Below are 21529 nucleotides of genomic sequence, written 5' to 3' on the forward strand. Positions count from 1 at the left end.
ATAGTTTACTGATGATCTAGTTATGACCAGGTGGCAGAAAACATTTGTGGCCAAGAGTCAATGTGAGACTTAACTGATAAACATACAATAGCATGAAGGTAGTGCTTCTAAATTTTGTTGTGATTTGCTGCACAAAGCACCAGCGAAGCACAACTTACAACACTTGTCTTCTTCTAGCAGGCAGTTAGAAATAGTACAGTCGCTGGTTTACTTCGTTCCATTATACACCTTTTATTTCCAGGGAATCCTGGTGAACAAAGTATTACATATGCAATTTACAACCCCCAGAGGCATGCACTATCTTACATGTTGCCTTAGAAATAGTCCTGTGCACATATTTCTCCCCTAATAAAACAGTTTCCCTGAAATAAGGGCTATTTTACTCACCTAACACATTATTATTCCTACCACCTCCCTCCTCCCAGCTATAGTATCTCAAACTCAGTAGGTAGTCTTTCAGTATACTGTATCTATGAACAACTGAGCTTCAGATAAATGGAATGAGCGAGCTCCTTTAATATCCCTTCCAGAAACTGAGGACATGTCTCAAATCTCAAGGCAATTCCAAGCCATACTGTGTGCCTTTAAGGTAATTAAAGTCTGTCTCTGCCTGACTATTAAGCTGGGACATTGGTCCTTTTCTGCCTTAGGACTGGAACTTACGCAAGTGGCTCTCCTAGTCCTCAGGCCTTTGGTTTCAGACTGGAAGTATACCAATAGCTTTCCTGGGTATCTAGCTTTCAGACAGCATTTAATGGGACTTCTCAGCCTCCATAATCATGTAAACCAATTACTTCATATATATATATATATAAAATCTAGCTAGCTATCTGTTTCTCTGGAGAATTCTGACTAATACAGATTTTGATCAAAAGTGCCCTTCGTGACATTTACAAAAAAATTTTTTTTAATTTTTTTTTTTTTTTTTTTTTTGGGACAGAGAGAGACAGAGCATGAACGGGGGAGGGGCAGAGAGAGAGGGAGACACAGAATCAGAAACAGGCTCCAGGCTCCGAGCCATCAGCCCAGAGCCCGACGCGGGGCTCGAACTCACGGACCGCGAGATCGTGACCTGGCTGAAGTCGGACGCTTAACCGACTGCGCCACCCAGGCGCCGACATTTACAAAAAAATTTGATCATAGATGAATCAAAGTTATAGGCCAAAAGTGTCACAAAGAAAGCCAAGTAAAAGAATGCAAACTGGCCCCTAATGAGGTGAGTTTTAATCCCAGCTCAAAGATTAACTTTCTATTTGGCCAAAAGCCTTACTTGCTGACCCAAAAATGGAGGGGGTAAGAGTTAAGTAGATCAGTGCTTCCCAGCCTGAGGTCTCTGGTCCTCTTAATGGACCACAAAGGTAATCATTCGGATCCTTAAGTCACTTTCAGGATTTCAAACTTTAAAGAAAACAGAGCACTTAACTATCACACAGATGCCCCAATTATCTAAATGTCAAGTTTCTTTGTTTTTCCCTGAGTTACAGCAACCAAGCACAATATCATTGGTTATCCATGCTGATCAGAAGGTCTGATGCACACGTGTGTGCACATGCATGAACATGGAGAAGATATTATTTAATAAATGCAGTTTTTTTCAGAAGAAAGAAAAGAAGAAGAAGAAGAAGAAAAACTCATAGAAGCCCTGGACCTTATAAAAAAGATATCAGAAGGGTTTGGAAAAGTATGAAAACGCTGGGAAGCACTGATCCAGCTGATCCATGGCTGAATTCCCTTGCAACTCTTTTGGGCTTCCTCATCTACTTGCCTCCCTTGTCTTTTCCAGCGAGAAGTGCAATGTTCACTTACCCAAGACACTGGAAACAGATGAAAAATAGAATTCTTGGTCTGCCACCCTCCCTGAGTCTGAGGACAGCTATAAGTTTTTTGCAGTCCCCTTATGCTCCCTACACCCACACATTCAGAACTTATTGGTTAAGTGGGGGCCTTTGGATAGGCAAAAAATTGCAAGGTTTCCTAGGGCCAAGCAGGTCAGCATGCAGGCAAGTTCTTTGTAGTCTAGATGCAATAAGCGCCACTTTACATTTCCCAAAGCCTTTGATAGGTGTGGCAGGTTAAGACTCCCACAAAGAAGTTGTCTGCCCACTTTGAAGGGGAAATGCTACTATGTGTCTAAAGCCACTCCTTGTTAAAGGCAGCTTTGGCTCAGCAGCTTTTGCTGGTGGTAGGGGAAAAGGGTGTGGAAAGAAGCTCCCTTGAATTGAAACTTGAATCTGGGGCGTAAACACAGCTGGGACTTGTTCCAACATTGGTTTCTATGGCCTGGAAACAAGAGCACCTTATGTCCCAGCGAAATGCGTGTTTACTGAGCCTTATCCTGCCTATTTCTAAACTTCAATCAACTGCAGAAATAAGTATCCTTAAAAATAAAATCTTTTGGCAGGGGGGATGGTTCTTTTTACAGGGATTTTTAAAATTATTTCAATTTAAAATCTTAAATATTCCCAATCCTACAGTTCTCACTAATTCATAGACATACAGGCACATGCAAATGAACACACACACACACACACACACACACACACACACACACAGCTCCCAGTAAGTTTAGGGCAGAGATGCAGCTAGCCACTGACATGACCCCTAGCTTTCCAGTCCTGTGTAAAAGAATAGAGCTCGTAACTGAAAAGTTGAAACTGTCCAACGCTTCTGAACAACTGCAAATAAACATTTGGCCAATGCAAAGAGAATCAAAGGCAGCAAGGGCCAGCTAGCAAAGAATTAAACTGATTAAAGCAGAAGCGCAGCGAGCTTCAGTGGGCTAAGGTCTGTCTTTCAAGACCCAAGACCAAGAATAACAGTGCTTTCATTTTTTTTATTTATTTTTTAATTTCAGCATGGTGCTTTTTTGCTTGAGCGACTGGCTTAATCTCTCAGTGCTTCGTTGTTTCAAACACATTCAACTGTCTAGAATGATAAACCATCACCTCTGTCCCAGCAGGTCTTGATAGTTGATGCAGTTTTGTGTGTATTACAATAAATGCAACCAAAATTGTACTCAACAAATGATAATTGTGTATGTATGTGTATAGAAATGGTGTGGTTTGTTAGGGACAGATGCCTCTCTCTCACACAGTAAATGCTGAAGAAGTTTTAAAGACTGCCATCCTCTTTGTGCTCCAGTTCTGGAAAAATTACACACCCCATCCTACCCCAATGACCAGGGAAAACAACCACTGTCTTTTCCTCAGAGTTGGTTTCTTTGAACTAAGCAGCTCCAGAATCGGATTCCTGTGGGCTTTAACAGCACCTATTGACCTCGGTTTGGAGGTGGAGAAGTCTATTAGGGCATCCCTTGGTCACACCCCAAGCTATTTCAGAGCATAATCTAACTATTCTGAATGAATACTTCAGGAGCAGGAATTGTGGAAATATCAATCTAAATTTGTGTTGTTGTTTTGTCTTTTAGAACAAGATCTGGTCAAAAGACAGGAACAAACTTGCTGGGGATATATACCACAGTCCTCATTTCCTTCTCTACACAAATCCTTGCCTGTGCTATTTTAATGACTAAATAGCAAAGTTGTGCCTTAAAAAATATTCCAATGTAGAAATCTGCCTTTTGAAAACTGTGCAAAATGACATTATAATGTTAAGTGAAAGAAAATCAAGATAGGTACCAACTACATAAAAATATACAGGAAAAAGATTAGATCAAAATATTAAAATGGGCAGTATGTGATTACTTCATTTTTTTACCCTTCTGTTTTTCCCACACTTTATTAAAATGAATTATTTTTTAACTTTATTTTTTATTTTTTAAAATTTACATCCAAATTAGTTAGCATATAGTGAAGCAATGATTTCAGGAGTAGATTCCTTAATGCCCCTTGCCCATTTAGCCCATCCCCCCTCCCACAACCCCTCCAGCAACCCTCAGTTTGTTCTCCATATTTATTAGTCTCCTCTGTTTTGTCCCCCTCCCTGTTTTTATATTATAAAATGAATTATTTTTATAATGAGAAAAATACAGCTTTAGGTTTCTTTTTTCTCTCTTTTCCTTTTTTGAACATGGAAAGGTTTCACATACAGGAGAAGGAGCCAAGAGTCTCAAGTACAATGTTAAATGGAAGTGTGCCCTTGCTAAGTCATTTACCTTCTCTGGGCCTCTGTTACTCGCATGAAATGGGGTAGGAGACTGAAAAGAAGGTATCCCTAGATACCCCTCCAATTTTGCTCTTGAATATTTTATGGCCAAAATCACTGGGCTGGTTGAGCTGCCTACAGTCTTTGCAAATTAAAGTCTACAGTAGGACTTAGGCCTCTCTGGTCCTAAGAGCTATTAGTTGGTAGAATTTTCCAATTTTCCTATAATGTGATTATATACTATTTTATAATGAAAAAGTAATGTACATGTCATTGACTCCAGAGCATGGTTAGAGTGGAAAAGGAAATGTAAAAAGGATAATGAAATACAACCCCAAATAAGATGTTGAATGAACAAAAGGCACACACTGCAGAATGACACATACATTAAGATATTACTTATGTAAATTAAGAACACAGAAAAATTATATATATGTATTTATATATAGACTATATATTCACATATATAGTCTATATAATATATTAAGTACACACACATACACATATATATATGAATTAAATGGAAGAATGCATACCAAATTCATCTTTGCCTCTGGGAATAGATAGAGAAGAATGGGGCTGGAAATAGGGGAAAAATTTGACTTATCTGTAACATTTTATTTTCCCACTAGAAAAAAATCTAAAGCAAACTTGATGTTAAAAATGGTAACAGAGAACAATCTGGTGGTTGCCAGAGGGGAGGGTGTAGGGATGTGCAAAATAGGGGAGGGGGGTTAAGAAGTATAAAAGTCCAGTTATAAAATAAGTAGGACATGGGGATACAATGTACAGTATAGAAAGTATAGTTAATAATATGTAATGACTTTGTATGGTGACAGATGGTAGCTAGATTTATTGTGATGATCACCTCATAATATATACAAATGTTAAATCACTATGTTGTACACCTGAAACTATATAATATTGTATGTCAAGTACACTTGAACAAAAAAATCTTACAATTTTATTTGTCAATTATATTTCAATAAAGATAAAAAACAAAATAAACTTTAAAAATGGTAATAGTTATTCAACAGAGTAAGTTCTAGAGATCCACTTTTTAACACTGTGCCTATAGTTAAATACTGTATTGTACACTTAAAAATTTGTTAAGTGGGTAGATAAGTTAACTGTTCTTGCCACAATAAAAAAAAGTTAAGTTTGTCAATTCTGAGTAGAAATCTAAGTGTGTTTTTTATTTTATTGATTCTTAGTGTTTTTCAGTACTTTTTCTAATTACTCAAAATAACATGTCATCATTAAAGACAAAAGATTAGATTTATATTTTTCAAAATCTGTAAAGTGTTCAGGGATTCTTTTGATAAATGACAAGTGATTTTAATCTCAAAACTTGGAAAATGGAAAGAGAAAAGAGAAAAAAGTAACAGGACAAAGAAAAATGAAAGAGGGGTGTCACTAGGATTAGATTTTTTCCAAAAGTAACTAACAAATTCTTATTTTAGATCATAAACCAAAGACTTAACGAATTACAAACGATTTACAAAATGGGAACTCCTGAGTGTTCCAGCCTCCATCCTCCACCATATATTTAAAACCCCACTGCATTTCAGTGATTTTTCTCTGGACAGAAACTTCCAGTGAGTCTCCTCCAATCGCTTAGCCTTTCAGGGACAAATTTTCCATCTCAGCTTCCAAGGCGACTGTTACAACACCACAAATCACCTTCTGCCATCCCTTCTTGAGCCAAATTCTTACTGGTTTCCAGGAATCATATGGGGAATGTGGCTCTCTGAATTTACTGCCTCACAGTACTCAGTTCACAACACTTCTTAAATGAAATGTCTTACTAAAAAAGCTGAACATGCTGAAGATAAAGCTTTCCTTTTTCCCCTACTGGCCTCCCCCAAGCTAAATCCCCGTCACAGTCAGAAATGTTATTTTATCCTCCAACTCTGAAGAAATCTCAGTCATCTTGGTTCTTTGCTTCATATTGAACGACCATTTAATCCATTTGCTTTTATCAACTCACTGTCTCTTGATTTTCCCCATGGCCCCTTTGTCAGCCCTTTTCCCCAAACCCTCCTTGCTTTTTGTGGGCACTTCACAATATGATGTTTTTAAATGGCTCTTCACCCTGACCATCTGCCACACCCAGGAGACATAACCTCTCTCAGCTGATGTAACTGAAGTGTCGGTTCCAGACTTTGCTCTCTCAGGGTAGCAATGACCTTGCATCCAGCCACACCATATGCCGGGAAATCCACTACAGTGAAACAAGTTATGGACCACAGGCGACATCAAGGGGAAGGTTAAAGGTCCTGCTGATAAGTGAGGGGGCGTGTGGGTTAGATTGGGAAGGTGGTCATGTAGGAGAAAGTGTTAAATGGAATGAGTAAGCACAGGCTTCATGAGTTCAGAAACCAGAATCCTCCTTATCTCACTGTTCAAAAAGACCACTGATAGAGCAATCTAAGGGAAGGGATCAGAGCTTGGCCTGTAATGATCATTCTGTCCCTGATTTACAGTGTGACTTTGAGCAACTCAATGCAAAGTACCTGAGACTCAATTCCCCCACCTGGAAACATTAGTATCATGGAAATCTCTTACTGTGGGAAAAGACCTTAGCGATCAACTCTCAACCAAGCCCTCAATTCATAGTTTAAAAACTCTGAGGTCCAGGGAGGGGAAGCAACTTGTCATACACGGTCTTCAATATTTACCTTTCCTAAGTCCATGAGGTTGTTTGTGAGGCCAAATGAAAATCAACATTGGAGCCCTTTAAATTCTCTAGAAGAGAGGGGCTATCGAATTATGAGGTGTTATTATTGGCAGTATTAGTGCCTATACTCCCCTAATGTAATTTAGTCTCTTGAAAGAAGACATGTCAGTCTGAGTTTTCACTTCCACAGGACTACTAAATACACATTTGTCTCCTTCAGCTGGCCATCTTAGCAACAAGCCCAGACAGCAGCTCACTGCCTTATTGTTCACTGCAGCCTCTCCCACCTCAGACTGTCCCAACTTCTTGAGCATCCCTTCTACCTGAGGGTCTGAAAACAGATGGACCCCTTGCACTCTCTTCTTGGCCCATGTGACCAATGATATCTTATACCCTGTGACACCCAGCATTTCAGTGCTGTAAGTAAATGACATGCAGCAGGGATAAGCTCATTACAAAGGGCTTCTTAGAGGGTTATTGGGAATGGAGTGAGAGCTACACAGATCAGAAAAAGGCTGAGGAAGTCCAAAAGGACTAAAGGCAAAACAAAGAGCTAGGATCACACTTTTCCTTTAAGTCCATATTATGCCAAATGACTTTTCATTTAAAATAGTAATTTGATTATGCTCTTGTCTAGTATATGGCCTGGATGCCTGAGGCAGTTCTGTGGATTTTTCAGTCTAACAAACTGGATTTTCAGAAAATAAAGGACCCTTATTCCTGACATTAGCTGCATCCACTTTGGGCTTCCATTAGCCAATGGGACTCCATGCTGGAAGATATCAAAGTCATACCTAACGGTAGAATGTAGAGGTGAAAATCAAAAGGAGAGGTTAGTCCACCTACCTGTTCCTTAGCATATTTCATTGGTTGGTTAGAAGGAACTTGTCCTTGATGAATCATGAATCATTGGCAATATCATGACATCACCACCTTATTTGAACAGTAAATAAATGGGTCTTTACATTTATTCAGGTGCTAAATATACACATATATGTAGCAACGAAAGGATTTTTGAAATAGGGCAAAAAAAAAAAAACCCACAGTGGCTTATAGGAAAAGGGTGAAGTCAGTGGCAAGGAAGATTGATTCCAAGTTCTCTTCCCAGATCTATATAGCAGTATCCTGATCCTTTGGCTTCTCTGCTTAACTGGTGACCATTGTCTTCAAAATTAAATAGCATATTTGGAGCCTTCTTGAGAGAAAAAGTGACAAATTAGATTTTGGTTGCTCCCACCATATCATTTCCATATCTTTGAGTAAGAGACCAGGTACACTCACCTCTTCCCCACAAACACACATACATAAGGATCTAGGTGAGCTAGCCTAGGGTTTAACACATTGGCCTTGGGTTATAGAGCATGTCTACCTTTCTCTTTACCACGCAACTTTCAAATTGCTTCCTTCTCGGATGTGTATGTGTTTTTGTTTAGCTTTAAGTCAAACCACATAAATATGAAAAACTCACTGTAGCACTGGCACAATTCCCCTTCCTTTCATCTATTTAGCCAAATGGATTTGACTAGGTCATTTATGAAACATCTTAACATGTCAAGGCTACAGCTTGGCACATTTAGGATTTGCTATAGGAAAAAGCAGTGTGACTTTTGTACCATACATACAACACACCTTCAATAAGCAGTGAGTATAGCTCTTTCCTTCCCAAGGGATACAGTAGATAGGCAGCCCATAAAAACAAGCACACAGAGATGTACACACAAACAGAGAGCCAGTAAAGAAAATGTTACTGAACTGCCCCAAGGGGAGATCAAAAACACTGAATCTACACTGAGGACACCCTTATAAGTGTAAGGAAAGAAGGTTTTGAGAAAGCAACTGTTATGCCAGCGCACAAAGAAGCTGTGTAACAAGGTCTACTGATTTTCTGAGCCTTGGACAAAAAGTGCCAAAAAGTCAACATGGACCTCTGTGAAGGACAGAGCTCTTTCACAAATGCTTCCCACTTGCCTGAGCAGGCTGGAAGCCTCAAGGATCAGAGCACTGGGGCCACAAAGATGCCAGATAACCCCTAGATTCTAAAAACAAAATGGAATGAATACCCTTTTCATAATCTTCTCTTTTCTGTTAATATTTACTCAATCGATGGTAATTTCAATCATGGAGATGGAGTGAGTTTGTTGCTATGAATAGACTAACTTCTCCCCAATAGGGGATACTGTCTCTTTAACCAAGTTGAGTGGTACAGGAATCTGCAGCATGTCACTCCATCTCTCTTACAAGAGTCAAGAGGAAAAAATTTGGTTAATACTATGATATAGTTTCTACCAACTCTGCTGGGTCCATACTGTCCAGGTAGGTTCCCTGCAGCCCATATCTCCCTAGCACTCATCTCTGCCAAAATGACAGAGGCATTAGAATTATCTCACAAACATTTTAAAGTAGCCACAATAAAAATGCTTCAATGATCAATTACTCTCTTGTAACAAAAAATAAAGTCTCAGCAAAGATACAGCAAAGGAAACAATCAACAAAACTAAAAGGCAACCTACAGAATAGGAGAAGACATTTGCAAATGACATATCATATAAAAGCTTAATAGCCAAAATCTATAAAGAACTTACCAAACTCAACACCCAAAAAACATATAATCCAGTGAAGAAATGGGCAGAAGACATGAATAAGCATTTTTCCAAAGAAGACATCCAGATAGCTAACAGACACATGAAAAGATGCTCAACATCACTCATCATCAGACAAATATAAATCAAAACCACAATGAGATACCACCTTACACCCATCAAAATGGCTATAATTAACAACTCAGGAAACAACAGATGTTGGAGAGGATGTGGAGAAAAGGGAACCCTATTGTACTGGTGGTGGAAATGGAAACTGGTACAGCCACTCTGGAAAACAGTGTGGAGATTCCTCAAAAAATTAAAAATAGAACTACCCTATTACCCAGCAATTGCACTACTAGGTATTCATCCAAAGGATACAAAAATGCTGACTGGAAGAGACACATATACTCCAACGTTTATAGCAGAGCAATCAACCAAATTATGCCAAATTATGGAAAGAGCCCAAATGTCCATCAACTGATGAATGGATTAAGATGTGGCATACACACACACACACACACACACACACACACACACACAATGGAATACTACTCAGCAATGAGAAAGAATGAAATCTTGCCATTTGCAGCAACATGAATGGAACTAGAGTGTATTAGGCTAAGCGAAGTAAGTCAGTCAGAGAAAGACAGTTTTCATATGATTTCACTCATATGTAGACTTTGAGAAACTTAACAGGTGAACATTGGGGAAGGGTAGGAAAAATAATATAAAAACAGAGAGGGAGGCAAACCATAAGACTCTCTTAAACACAAAGAACAAACTGTGAGTTCATGGGGGTGGGGATGGGTTAAATGGGTGATGGGCTTTAAGGAGGGCAGTTGTTGGGATGAGGACTGGGTGTCATATGTAAGTGATGAATCACTGGGTTCTATTCCTGAGGCCAAGACTACACTGTATGTTAACTAACATGATAATTAAAAAAAAAAAAGTCTCAGCAAAGAAACAGAAGATACATGGAATAACCAAGTAGAAATTTTAAAAATGAAAAATAAAATAGCTGAAATAAAAAAAATTCTCAAAAGATGGGCTCTATAACAGAATGGAGGGGACTGTGGAAAGAATTAGCCAACTTGAAGATAGAATAATAGAAATTATTCATCTGAACAACAGAGGAAAACAATCTGAAAAAAATGAACAGGGCCTCATGGACCTGTGAGACTATAAAAAATATCTAACTTTCCTGTCATCATAGAGGCCTGGAGCAACAAAACATATGAAGGCAGGACAGAAAAGGTATTGAAAAGAATAATGGCTGAAAACTTCCCAAATATGGCATAACACATACACCTATAGATTCAAGAAACTGGGAGTATTTCAAACTGGATGAACCCAAAGAAATCCATGTCACAACAGAGCATAGTCAAACTCCTGAAAACTCTAAAGACATGTGGAAAAAAGGATCTTGAAAGCAGTGAGAAAGAAATGATGCCTTACCTCCAAGGGAAAACCAATTTGAATGATTTCTCATCAGAACCCATGGAGGCCAGAAGGCAGTGGCACAACTTTTTCAAGTGATGAAATAAAAAGAGCTGTCAACTCAGAATTCTACATCCTGTGAAAATATCTTTTAAGAATAAAGGGGAAATTAAGAAATTTTCAGATGAAGGAAAACTAAGAGAATTTGCTGCCGACAAACCTGCACTAAAAGAATAGCTAAAGGAAGTTCTCTAAATGGAAAGAATATAAAAGAAGGAATCATGGAACCTCAGGAAGGAAGGAAGAACAACAGAAAAAGCCAAAGTAAGAGTAAATACAATTAACTTTGCTTCTCCTGTTGAGTTTTCTCAATTATGTTTGACAGTTGAAACAAAAACTGTAACACTGTCTGATGTAGTTCTAAATATATGCAGAGGAAGTCTTTAATTCAACAATATTATAAGTAAAGGTGGATAAAAGGTAAAGTTTAGTCAAACAGGTAAAATGTTGATACTAGTAGATTGTGATAAGTTATGTACAGGCACTCTGGAAGATAATTCTGAAGTTTCTTAAAAAAACTAAACACACACTTATCATATGATTCAGCAACCACACTCTGGGCTGAGAGAAAACTCTCAGTTGTCTCCTGAGAAATGAAAACTTATGTTTACACAAAAACCTGTACACTAACCTGTACAGCTTTATTTGTAAGAGCCAAAAACTGGAGACAACCATAATGTTCCTCAAAAGGTAAGTGTTAAACAAACTGTGATACATTCATACCATGGAATACTGTTCAGTGGTAAAAAGGAATGTACTGTTTATACACAAATAACTTCGATAGATCTCAAGAGAATTATGCTGAATAAAAAAACCAACATGAAAAGGTAACATACTCTCTGACTCCATTTATATAATATTTTTGAAATGACAAAATTATAGATATAGAAAAAAAAGATTAATGATTGTCAGGGGTTAGGGATAGTAGGGGTGAGGGACGTGAGTGCGACTACAAGGTAAATAAATGGATAGCACAAGAAAGATCTTTTGTGGTGATGGAAAAGTACTTTATTTTGATTGTAGCAGTGGTTACACAAATCTACACATGTGATAAAATGACACAGAACTACACACACCCATTGTTCCAGTGTCTAGTTCATGATTTTGATCTTTTACTATATATGTATATGTAAGATGTAACCACTGGGGGAACAGGGTAAAAGGTATATAAGACTTCTCTGTCCTTATGACATCCTGTGAATCTACAATTATTACAAAAAGAAAAGAAAAAAAATCAAGTGACTGTGGTAAGCAGAGTAATGATCCTCCAAACTAGTCCATATCCTACTTCTAGAACCTGTAAATATGTTAAGTTATATGTCACAAGGGGAATTAAGATTGCAGATGGAATTAAGTTTGCATATCAACCAACCCTGAGATGAGGAAATTATTCTGTTTTATCCATCCAGGTAGCCCTAATGTAATTACAGAGGTCTTTAGAAGTGGAAGAGGAAGACAGAAGCATGAGAGTCAGAGAAGGACATGTGACAATGAAAGCAAGATTGAAGGAACGCAATGTAAGGAGTCAACCTATGGTTGACTTTGAGGATGGAGGGGCTTCATGAGCCAAGAAACGCAGGCACACTCTAGAAGCTGGAAAAATAAAGGAAAAAACTCTCTCCTAGAACATCCAGAAAAAAATACAGCCCTGTCCACACTTTGATTTTAGCCCATGAGACCTTTTTAAGATTCCTGACCTCTGTAACTAAAATAAATTAATGTTGTTTATAAACTACTAAGTTTTTGGTAATTTGTTACAGCAGCCATAGCAAACTAATACAACCACCAACTAGCGGTTAAAAGTTCACTCACTCAAAGATGGGCAATGGGCTTTTGCAGAGTACACTCAATTCAAGTCACTCATGATTCAAAAGTCAATAACTATGTACTATAACCTTAATAGTTCATACATCATGGCTAATGCCATTTGCAACTCCACATCACCAATGATAGCAATGATAGAAATCTTGCTTCAGAATTGCAAGGAAAAGAGGCATGTTACTCCCTATTAAATATGCTACCTTTAAATCAAACATACTCACAAAGAGGTGCAATCTACATGATGGAGCATGGCTATTCTTACTTTCATGAAAGACTGGTGATAGGTAATAAACTTAAAGCATATCAGGAAGTATTTGGGTTTGCTAGAAAGATCATCCTTACCAGGGCTGTTGTAAGACAAAAGAGGGTGGTACCAATGGAAGTGTGAAGTCATCTTTTTCAAATATGTTTTGAGAATTGCACACTTCTCTGTCTGTCAAGAATAGTTTGCATGTGGTCTTTCCAAATATAAATATATAAATTTTATCCATATCTATATGCATATGTCATATATAGATATTATATATATTTCCATTTGCTTTTTCTGTAATGGACAAGATGGCCTTTTAAACTACTTTCCAGCTCTAAGTATCTCTGATTGGCTTTCATTGATCTAGGGCAGGGGTCAAAAGAAACTGTGGTCCACAGGTCAAATCTGGCCTGCTATGGAAAAAGAAATAATGCAAACAAGAAGAAAACGTGGAGCTATTTAGAGTTGCTTTTGCAAATGTTTCCAAACTTCCCTTTAGTAATTGAGCTTTAGTTAGGCCAGTGTTAAAATGGGTCCACATTTCCTGAACATGTACCTATCAGCTGATATTTAGGGTTTGGGAGATTGTCCAGAACCTGGTGGAGTGTCTGGGTGATGACCCCAAAAGTAAAATCCACATGTGAATTTGTTTGTTTGAGTCAAAACGTTAATAGTATCTTTTGTTTTCTGACTATTTCAGTAACCTAAATTTCGTGGTGCTACTAAATTCTTTCTGGCCTCCTTCCCAATATTTGCCATATTATTCCAAATATGCATGTGATTTATTAACCTAGAGACCAGGTCTGAGTAACCTGCTTGAACAGAGACCTTCTGTCTCTTTAGTTACTAAGTAACTGGAACACATTCTAAAGACATGCCTTACTAAGTAAAGGAGCAGAAAAAGTGGGCCATCACCACCTAGCTTAGTGGTTCCTGACCCTTATTTTTGGCATGAAACCCTGTGAAAATTCAATGAATGTCAAGGAGACTGTCTTCAGAAAAGTGCACATTTACATATATGATACTTGCATACATTTTTAGGAAGTACAGCCATAAATTCTGACTTAAAAACCTCTGCCCTAACCTTTTCTTAGTTGTTATAAGAATTCCTCAAGAATTCCTGTTGCATGACTGTTATGGTCATAGTAGCTTGAAATGGAAGATATGAAAATTATTCTTTCAAGAAAGCCTATTATTAATATACTTATGGTCCACAGCTCTCAGCTACTGTTACAAGCATTTTCCTGATTAGCCATCATGGGTATTTTTTTATTATGAAAAAGAAATTACCTAGCACTCACTCTGACTTACTATTCTCACTAAAAACAAGTCAAGGACAGTGTCTCCAAATCCTTGATTTGTCAACTTTCAGAATCTTAAGAATGTCTGTTCAACACTCTCCACAAATTCATTATTAATATATAAAATATATTCCATAAAGGCTCATGCATATTTGCCTACCCCCATCATCTCTCTTTCCTCTATCTCTCTTTGTATATTTATCTTAGCCAATGGACCTGATGTTGATTGTTAGGTGGAATCAGAGAAGAAGGTGGTATCCAGATATCCTCATGAGGATCCCTGGTACTTATGGGCCTTTTGGATTATTAACCCCACTGGAGATCTAACGTATATTAAAGTCAAAGCTTCTTAAGCTCTCCAAACAAGAATATACGCCACATCTGTGCCTTACAGTTGGGGTGGTAGGAATAGGTGGTATTCCTATCCAGAAATGAATGTTTATTGCTTGTCTCTGCTTCTTATCTTAGCAGTTTGGAGTATGGCAGAGCATTAGGGCTAATAGAATACTAAATTTGGGTCATTAATCATCATATCTATTTTAATTAAGCAAACATTTATTGAGCACCTACTATGTGCTAAGCACTGAAATACTGGGGACAGAGAAAATATTAAAACAGATTCTCCTGTCTTATAGGAAATTAGCTTTGTTCCTAGTTGAGCCTTTTTGTCATCTGTATTAATTTATCCCATCCTTTTTCTAATTTGGTGCATTTTTCTATTATTTATATATTATCTCATTAGAAAATAAGTGTAGATGCCCTGTTTTTTTTTTTAACACAACAAATAAATTCATTGCAAACAGATATTATCTGTAGCTAAGTTGAGGCAAGATTACCAGCCTTCATGGCACAAATGCTTCTGTTCTTATTTCCTCATTGACTTAGCAGGCTTATAGTTAGGATGACCATAGAATTTTTTGTCCAAACTGGGATGCTTTTGTGGGTAAAATAAGTATGTTGGGACAAGAGGTATAAACTATAATATATGGCCACCCTGCTTAAAGTCCTCCATAAAGGAGATGGTTTAACTTGCCCCAAAGAAAATGAATCTTTGTGCCTTTTCTCAATGGAGTATGGCTTCTCATTACTCTTGCAGTCAGGCCCATGGTATAATCTTGGTCTCTAATCTCTAAACCCTCTGAGGTTAAATATTAGGAGTACCTCCTTGCTTAAGCTAGTTATGTAACACTTGAAATGGGCTAGTAAAGGAGAAAGGTATAACTTTTTAAATGCGGTCTGAGGGTGTTTGACAAAATAATAGATAATTGTTTATATCAAAATAATCTTACTGGGTAAGATGACCCATTGAAGTCCCTTTTAGAAAAGTAAAAATTATGTGCATAGTAGTTGGTCTTGAAGACTTCAGTCCTTTTACAACCAGAGAACAAGGGAGGGAAAGACATCAGGTCATAGTGTTTATCTACAGAAAAAGAGGCCAAAAAGAGCACACTCCCTAGCAGAGGCCTGTGAATCACCCATGGGCAATGAAGGACTGAAGGGAAGAGAGACAAAGAGCACCCCTTACCTGTAACTTGCCTGGGAAATGTGCTACCATCAGAATAAGGCAGCTTCTCCCCTCTACCCTCCATTCTCCAGGCTGACGCCATCCCAGACCAGATTTCTCCAAGGTTGTGATATGCTTATTGATGCACAAGACCAGTGTTGCTTGGGAAAGGAATATTGCCCTCTGCCTGAAGTTAAAGGTAGGCCCAAGTGATGCAGTCTCTGATTCAGTGCCCTTTGTTTTGTTTTCAAGCAGCCCTAGAAAAGTGGCATAAAGAGCAGGGCAAGTTCTTTATGTCCAACCCCTATGGCCCCATGGTTTTAAAGGGTACTTTATGGTGGAGAACCTGTTAGTGGGAGAGCTAGTTGATGGGCAACTTTTCATAGGAGGTAAAGGGGAAAAATAAAGAAAAAAAATAAAGTGTTCAAACTTGAAATCTTTCTTTTTCCCGTGCAAAGTTGTTTTTATTAAAGCACAGGGACATGGCCTGTGGGCCGAAAGAGCTGCACTATGATTGTGAGGAGTGATTGATTGTATACTTTTAAGTTGGGCGGTAGAGATAAAGGAAGTTTCTAAAGTGATTTTCATATGTTAAAGAAGACTTATAGGATCCTGAAAGTCTGGCTATTGTCACTGAAATCTTTAATATGGAAAAAGCAGGGAAGCCAGATGACCTACTCCTTATTTTATCATTTTTCTTGCCTATGATCCACTTTGGTTCTTCTCTCCTTTTGCCAACTACAAGCAGGAACACTTAATCATGTATGTGTCACCAGACAAATAAGTTTAAAGATAAGGTAACAAACAAAGGCCAATTAAAATCTCCTCTCCCCTTACAAAGGGATTTAGACCAAAAAAAGTGTTCGTTAGAACTGGACTTAGGAGCAGAGAAACTGTAATTAGTGAATGCTTTTTGGTTAAGCTAGTCCCTCTTGGTTAAGTAAATACTTTGGCAAAACTGAGACCTCCATGGTGATTGTGTCAGAAATCCATGAGCTTGTCTTTGAGTGTTTAAATTCCAGCACTATCATTTTCCTCATCTCTTTTCTCCCACTCCTAAGGCAACACCATCATATCTTAAGTTCTCTGCTCACTGGGTACTTTACAGATAATCAGAAGATTGTGAAAAAATGAAAAAGAGAGAAAAGAGGCAGTGAAACAGAGAAAAAGTGACAGTGTTCTGCTCTTGTTTGACTTTGACAACAGGGTGTTATAGGTTTGCATGTGCATGTGCGCTTGTGTGTTTTAAAAAGCATTGATGCATCAAAGATTTATTCACTGAACAGGTTGATTTATTTAACAGACTTGACAGATGTCAAATTCTACCATGTGCTTACATAATTGTTACCCATTAATCAAAGCTATTATTTAGCCAAATATTTGTTTTAAAAGTATTTTCCTTTAAATGACTTTCTCTAGTCCACTGCACAATCAATCAGTGGTTCATTTTTATTCTGTTCTGTTAACATCAGCTATTTTAAATTTAATCTTCCTAGGGCCATTTCATCTCCACCCAAAATCTATTCCTTTTTTTCCTAGTAACAAATTTCTAATTAAAATCACATCATAGGGAAAAATTTTTAAATATGTACAATGCCCTTTCCTGTTATTCTATTTTACACTCTTGATTTCCAAAAAAAAAAAAAAAAAAACAGTTTCTCAACATATTGTTAAAATCACAGATCTGAATACTGTTAACCTAAGAAACTGGCTTTAGGGACAAAAGGACATGATTTTATGTGTGTGAGTGTGTATTTGTGAAGTGTGGAAGGTGGCTGGGACAGCTAGGGGACAGCAAGTGTGTAATTAGAATAAAAGGAAGTACGAGTCAAATTTTAAGTCTTAAATTTTGTTGAATCACCCAACTCCATCTGAACACATGTGCATAAAAATTATATTTTGTTCAACTCAAATGCATGCAATCTTTCTAGATTCTGTGGAAGGTAAAATATTGGAAGGTATTTTTGAGAAACAAAAATGTCTAATCACTAGCTACCAGTTTGAGTTCTTCTATTGAAATATACCATTTGGAAAAGCAAGAGGCTCATTTTGACCTTCCAGATCAAGGAGTGTGAAGACTTTAAGAAAGATGGGGGGGGGGGCGGGGAGGAAGGGAAATCCCACCACCACACAAGTAAGTCTTTGACCTAGTAAGCAAATACGTTTTTGTTGTTACTGTTGGGTAGAATGTACAAGTCTTCCAGAAATTAGACACTGTAATAAAAATGTACCAGCCCAAATTTAAATTGCTCACTAGACAGATGGTTAATTATATTCACAGCCACATATTTCACTGGGATAGTTTCAGACACTCAGCCAGTTTTATTTGATTAGCCAGTTTCCCTGTTAATATGTAAAATGACAGTTACTTAGGGCTTTTCTGTTCCCTTCTAAAAATATATTTTAAATAAGTGTAAATTCTCCTCAGCCATGAGAACGTCACTGCTGTAAATAAAATGTTTGGTTATGGCACCCTATTTGTAAAAGATGTAAGGCATATTCGTCCCCTGAAACCTAAATTGTCTCTATAGTTTAGAGAAGACTATTGGAACACCTTTTCTCACCAAACAAAATATTTCAGGAACTATCTGCACACTCTGCTCCTCCACCAAAAACAACCGTGGAGATATTCAAATGACTGGTTGACAGCCTTTGGATGCTTTTAAAAAACAGCCCTAGCAGCCCTACACACAAATCATGTCTCTTCAGATAAGAATCTAGAAAATGGAACGTTAGGAAAAGGCCACATAGCTAAGTACTATGCTGTGCACAGCATTCAACAATATGCTGGGAGCCAAAACCCAAAAGCAAAATATGAAACCTACTGATTCCAAAACGCAGTCAGAAGCTCGACAAAAAAATCAAGTATGTCGATGTTGAGATGGAGAGGCCAATTTTTTTTTTTTTTTAACTTCGAAAAAGATTGGAAACCTTGCGCGGGTGATTCGGTCCCTCACGAATCAGACAGAGAAGCAGTCATGCTGAAACCACTGGATTCCTCAGCAGAACGGCGCCAACTCAGCGGCGCGATTTCCATACTTTCCCAGAGCGGGCCGGCTCCTCACTCAGGCTCGCGGCCTCCCGACCCACCGGGTGTGCGAGACCCAAGCGGACCTATGCAGAGGGGCGCGGCAGAGCGAAGCACCAGAAGCCGCGCAGGACAGTGTCAATTCGATTGCCAGCGAAAGCGGGAAGGGGCCGAGGGCCAATGTTTGCAAAGGTGACAAGCTGGGCGAGGCTCTTTAGGACCCCCAACATAAGCCCGCCCGCGGCCCTTGGTCGGGCGGTGTGTGCTGGGGAGCGCTCTGTGGTTGGCAGGGGAGCCCCAAGCGTGTAGGGGGCGCTGGCGACCGTACTTCGCACCTCTGCCGCTTTGGCCCTAGCTCCCAGTCGCGGCCGCCGCATGGGTTTTCCCGCTCGCACGGAAGCGTGTGGTCTTGGTGCCAGTTTCCTGGCCAGGATCTCTTCGGCACCAGCCCGAAAGAAGACGGCACACTGCAGTCTCCCATGCCCGGCTGCGTGCGTGCGAGCGCCACCGCTCTGGCCCGCTCGCTTCCCCTCCCCCCTCTCCCGGCGCGAGCACAGAGGCCTTTCCTAGATTGCAGTGCCTGTCAGGGTTGGCCGAGATCTCTCGCCCTTGCTGCCTCGCTCCCTCGCATACAAACACACACATGTACGCCATTCTCACACAGAGGTCCTCCCTTCCGTTTTCCCTTCCTCCTCTTTTAGCTCGGCTGCCCCCAATTCGTTCCACCCCTTGCCACCTCCACCTCGAGTCAGCCAGGGAGCCTGCGAGAAGGCCAGGGAGCTGGATGGCAACGCTGGTACTCACCTCACAGGCCGCCTCAAGAGGCGCAAGTCGCTGGCGGGCTCAGGCAGCGGGCGCTGGAACTAGCGCGGTCGCAGTCAAGGCAGGGCTGTCGCTGTCGCCGCAGCTGCTCTAGCCGCCGCCGCCGCCGCCGCCGCTGCTACTGCTGCCGCCGCCGCCGCCGCCTCTGCCTCAGCTCCATGCGCCAGGCCCGCCAGGTGGACGCGCCTGTGTCCCTCAGGCGCCGCCGCCGCCGCCGCCGCGGTGCTAGATGGAGTCAGAGCTGTCAGGCTCTGGCCCTGAAACTCAGCGCCTCAGTGACTATGGGCTGCTCCCGGGGTCCGTGCTTCGGGTGTACCACCGCTCGCTCGGGCCGGGACTATCTCAGCAGCCGGCTGCGCGCGCGGCGCTGGAGCCCTCTCAGTGCGGCGGCTGCGGCGGTCCGCGGGAGGGAGAGAGAAGGAGGGAGGCTGCTACTGTCGCTGTAGTCGTTAAAGCTATTGCTAAATGCTGCTACTGCCGCTACTGCTACTGCTACTGGTGTGGCGGTGGCGGCTGCTGATGCTGATGCTGATGCTACTGGTTTTCCTTCCCGGGTTCTCCCCCTGCCTCGTCCCCCCTCCTCCTCCCCTTTCTCCTCCTCCTTCTCCTCCTTCCCCTCCCTCCGCTGCTTTTCTCAGAGCCTTGGCGGGCGCTGCCTGGTCTCCTCTTCTCCCTGAGATGCCTCTGCCCATTCAGAAAGGTGCCCAGAGTGGGACTGCCTCAGCTGCCACCATCGCTATTGCCCCTGCTATTGTTTCCTCCAAAACGGTTGTTCTTGCTGGCTGCGTTCTACCCCCATCTCCCTTCCCCACCATAGCCTTCCCTTTCCATCCTGCTCTCTCTACCTTGTCTACGGTCCCTTCCCCATGTACCCCCTCCCACTCTGTCCGTCTGTCCCTCCCTCCCCTCAGGCGCCCGGGAGCGCGCACTGCGCGGCCACCTGTCATAAAGGGCGCGCACCCCCCTTCCCCACCCCACCCCGCCCCCCACTCACATTCTTGCAGCTAGCCTAGTGCACCGCGCCCGTGGTGAGTTCTTCCCTAGGCAGACTCACAGCTGGACACCACTCTCCCACATCTTTTAGAGCAGTTATGTGTACAGAGAGGGGCGCTCTGAAGTTTGGGGAATAAGAGTCCAATGGCTTCCTCCACCAAGCATCTAACCATTCAATCTCTACCTACCCTTAACTTCAGAGCCTAGGCCCCCAGGGGGTGGGTCATGAAGGATTAGATGAAGGGCCATTCCCCAGAGAATTGGAGAAGGGCGTTTTCTGGAATAAAGAAGGAGAGAAGGGAACATGAATAAGCCCCAGGAAGGAAGAGTAATCTACCTGACTGCGGTCATTAAGAAATCCCTTAGGTGATCATTACCCTTCAGAATTCCTGGGGACCCAACAGGAAATGGCAAAGGATTGTAGAGCAACTTTAGAAGGGACTATTTAGCACCCTGGAACCCTGGATGTAAGGCTGGGCCTGAGCCTCTGAACCACCACCACTAGGAGCCAGGGCAAGAGAGGGAAATATTGGTGCTAGAACAGAAGGGGTAAAACTAAGCTACTTTGTGTGCACTTGTTGCAGCAGCCCATTGCTAAAGTACGGCTTCACCATTCAGTCAGGGCCAGATTTCAGGTTTGTCTACTGCCACAGCTGCAGCCTCATTTTGCTGCCACTGCTCAGGCTTTGAGACTGGATGTGTGCAACTTCTCACTGTTACCCTCAACAGAGTTTCTATGGCCTGTGACACAACCCCTCTCCAGAAACAGCACAGGTTGGAGGGGGGTAGGGGGGACGGAGATTTCTCTATCCCTAACAAAGTACAAGAGACAAATGTTGTAGATATCCCACTGTCAACAAAATATGGGTTTCCTTATCAAGTTTCATGCACTCTCCATGGGTCTTTCATTGCTGAGCAGTAAAGTGGCTGGGCATTGAGGGCCTTTT

General features: G+C 40.7%; 1 protein-coding gene across 1 annotated transcript in view; it reads right to left on the bottom strand.

Annotated features, from left to right (window-relative positions):
• The window catches only part of NEXMIF (neurite extension and migration factor), a 155316-nt gene extending 134875 nt beyond the window's left edge, over positions 1-20441 (bottom strand). Inside the window, exon 1 of the mRNA XM_058713548.1 lies at positions 19572-20441. The gene's annotated coding sequence lies outside the window, so the exon portion shown is untranslated. The remainder of the gene's footprint in view (positions 1-19571) is intronic.
• Between the last annotated feature and the right edge of the window lie 1088 nt (positions 20442-21529).

This window comes from Neofelis nebulosa, chromosome X, assembly GCF_028018385.1.
Source record: "Neofelis nebulosa isolate mNeoNeb1 chromosome X, mNeoNeb1.pri, whole genome shotgun sequence".
Taxonomy (NCBI): Eukaryota; Metazoa; Chordata; class Mammalia; order Carnivora; family Felidae; genus Neofelis; species Neofelis nebulosa.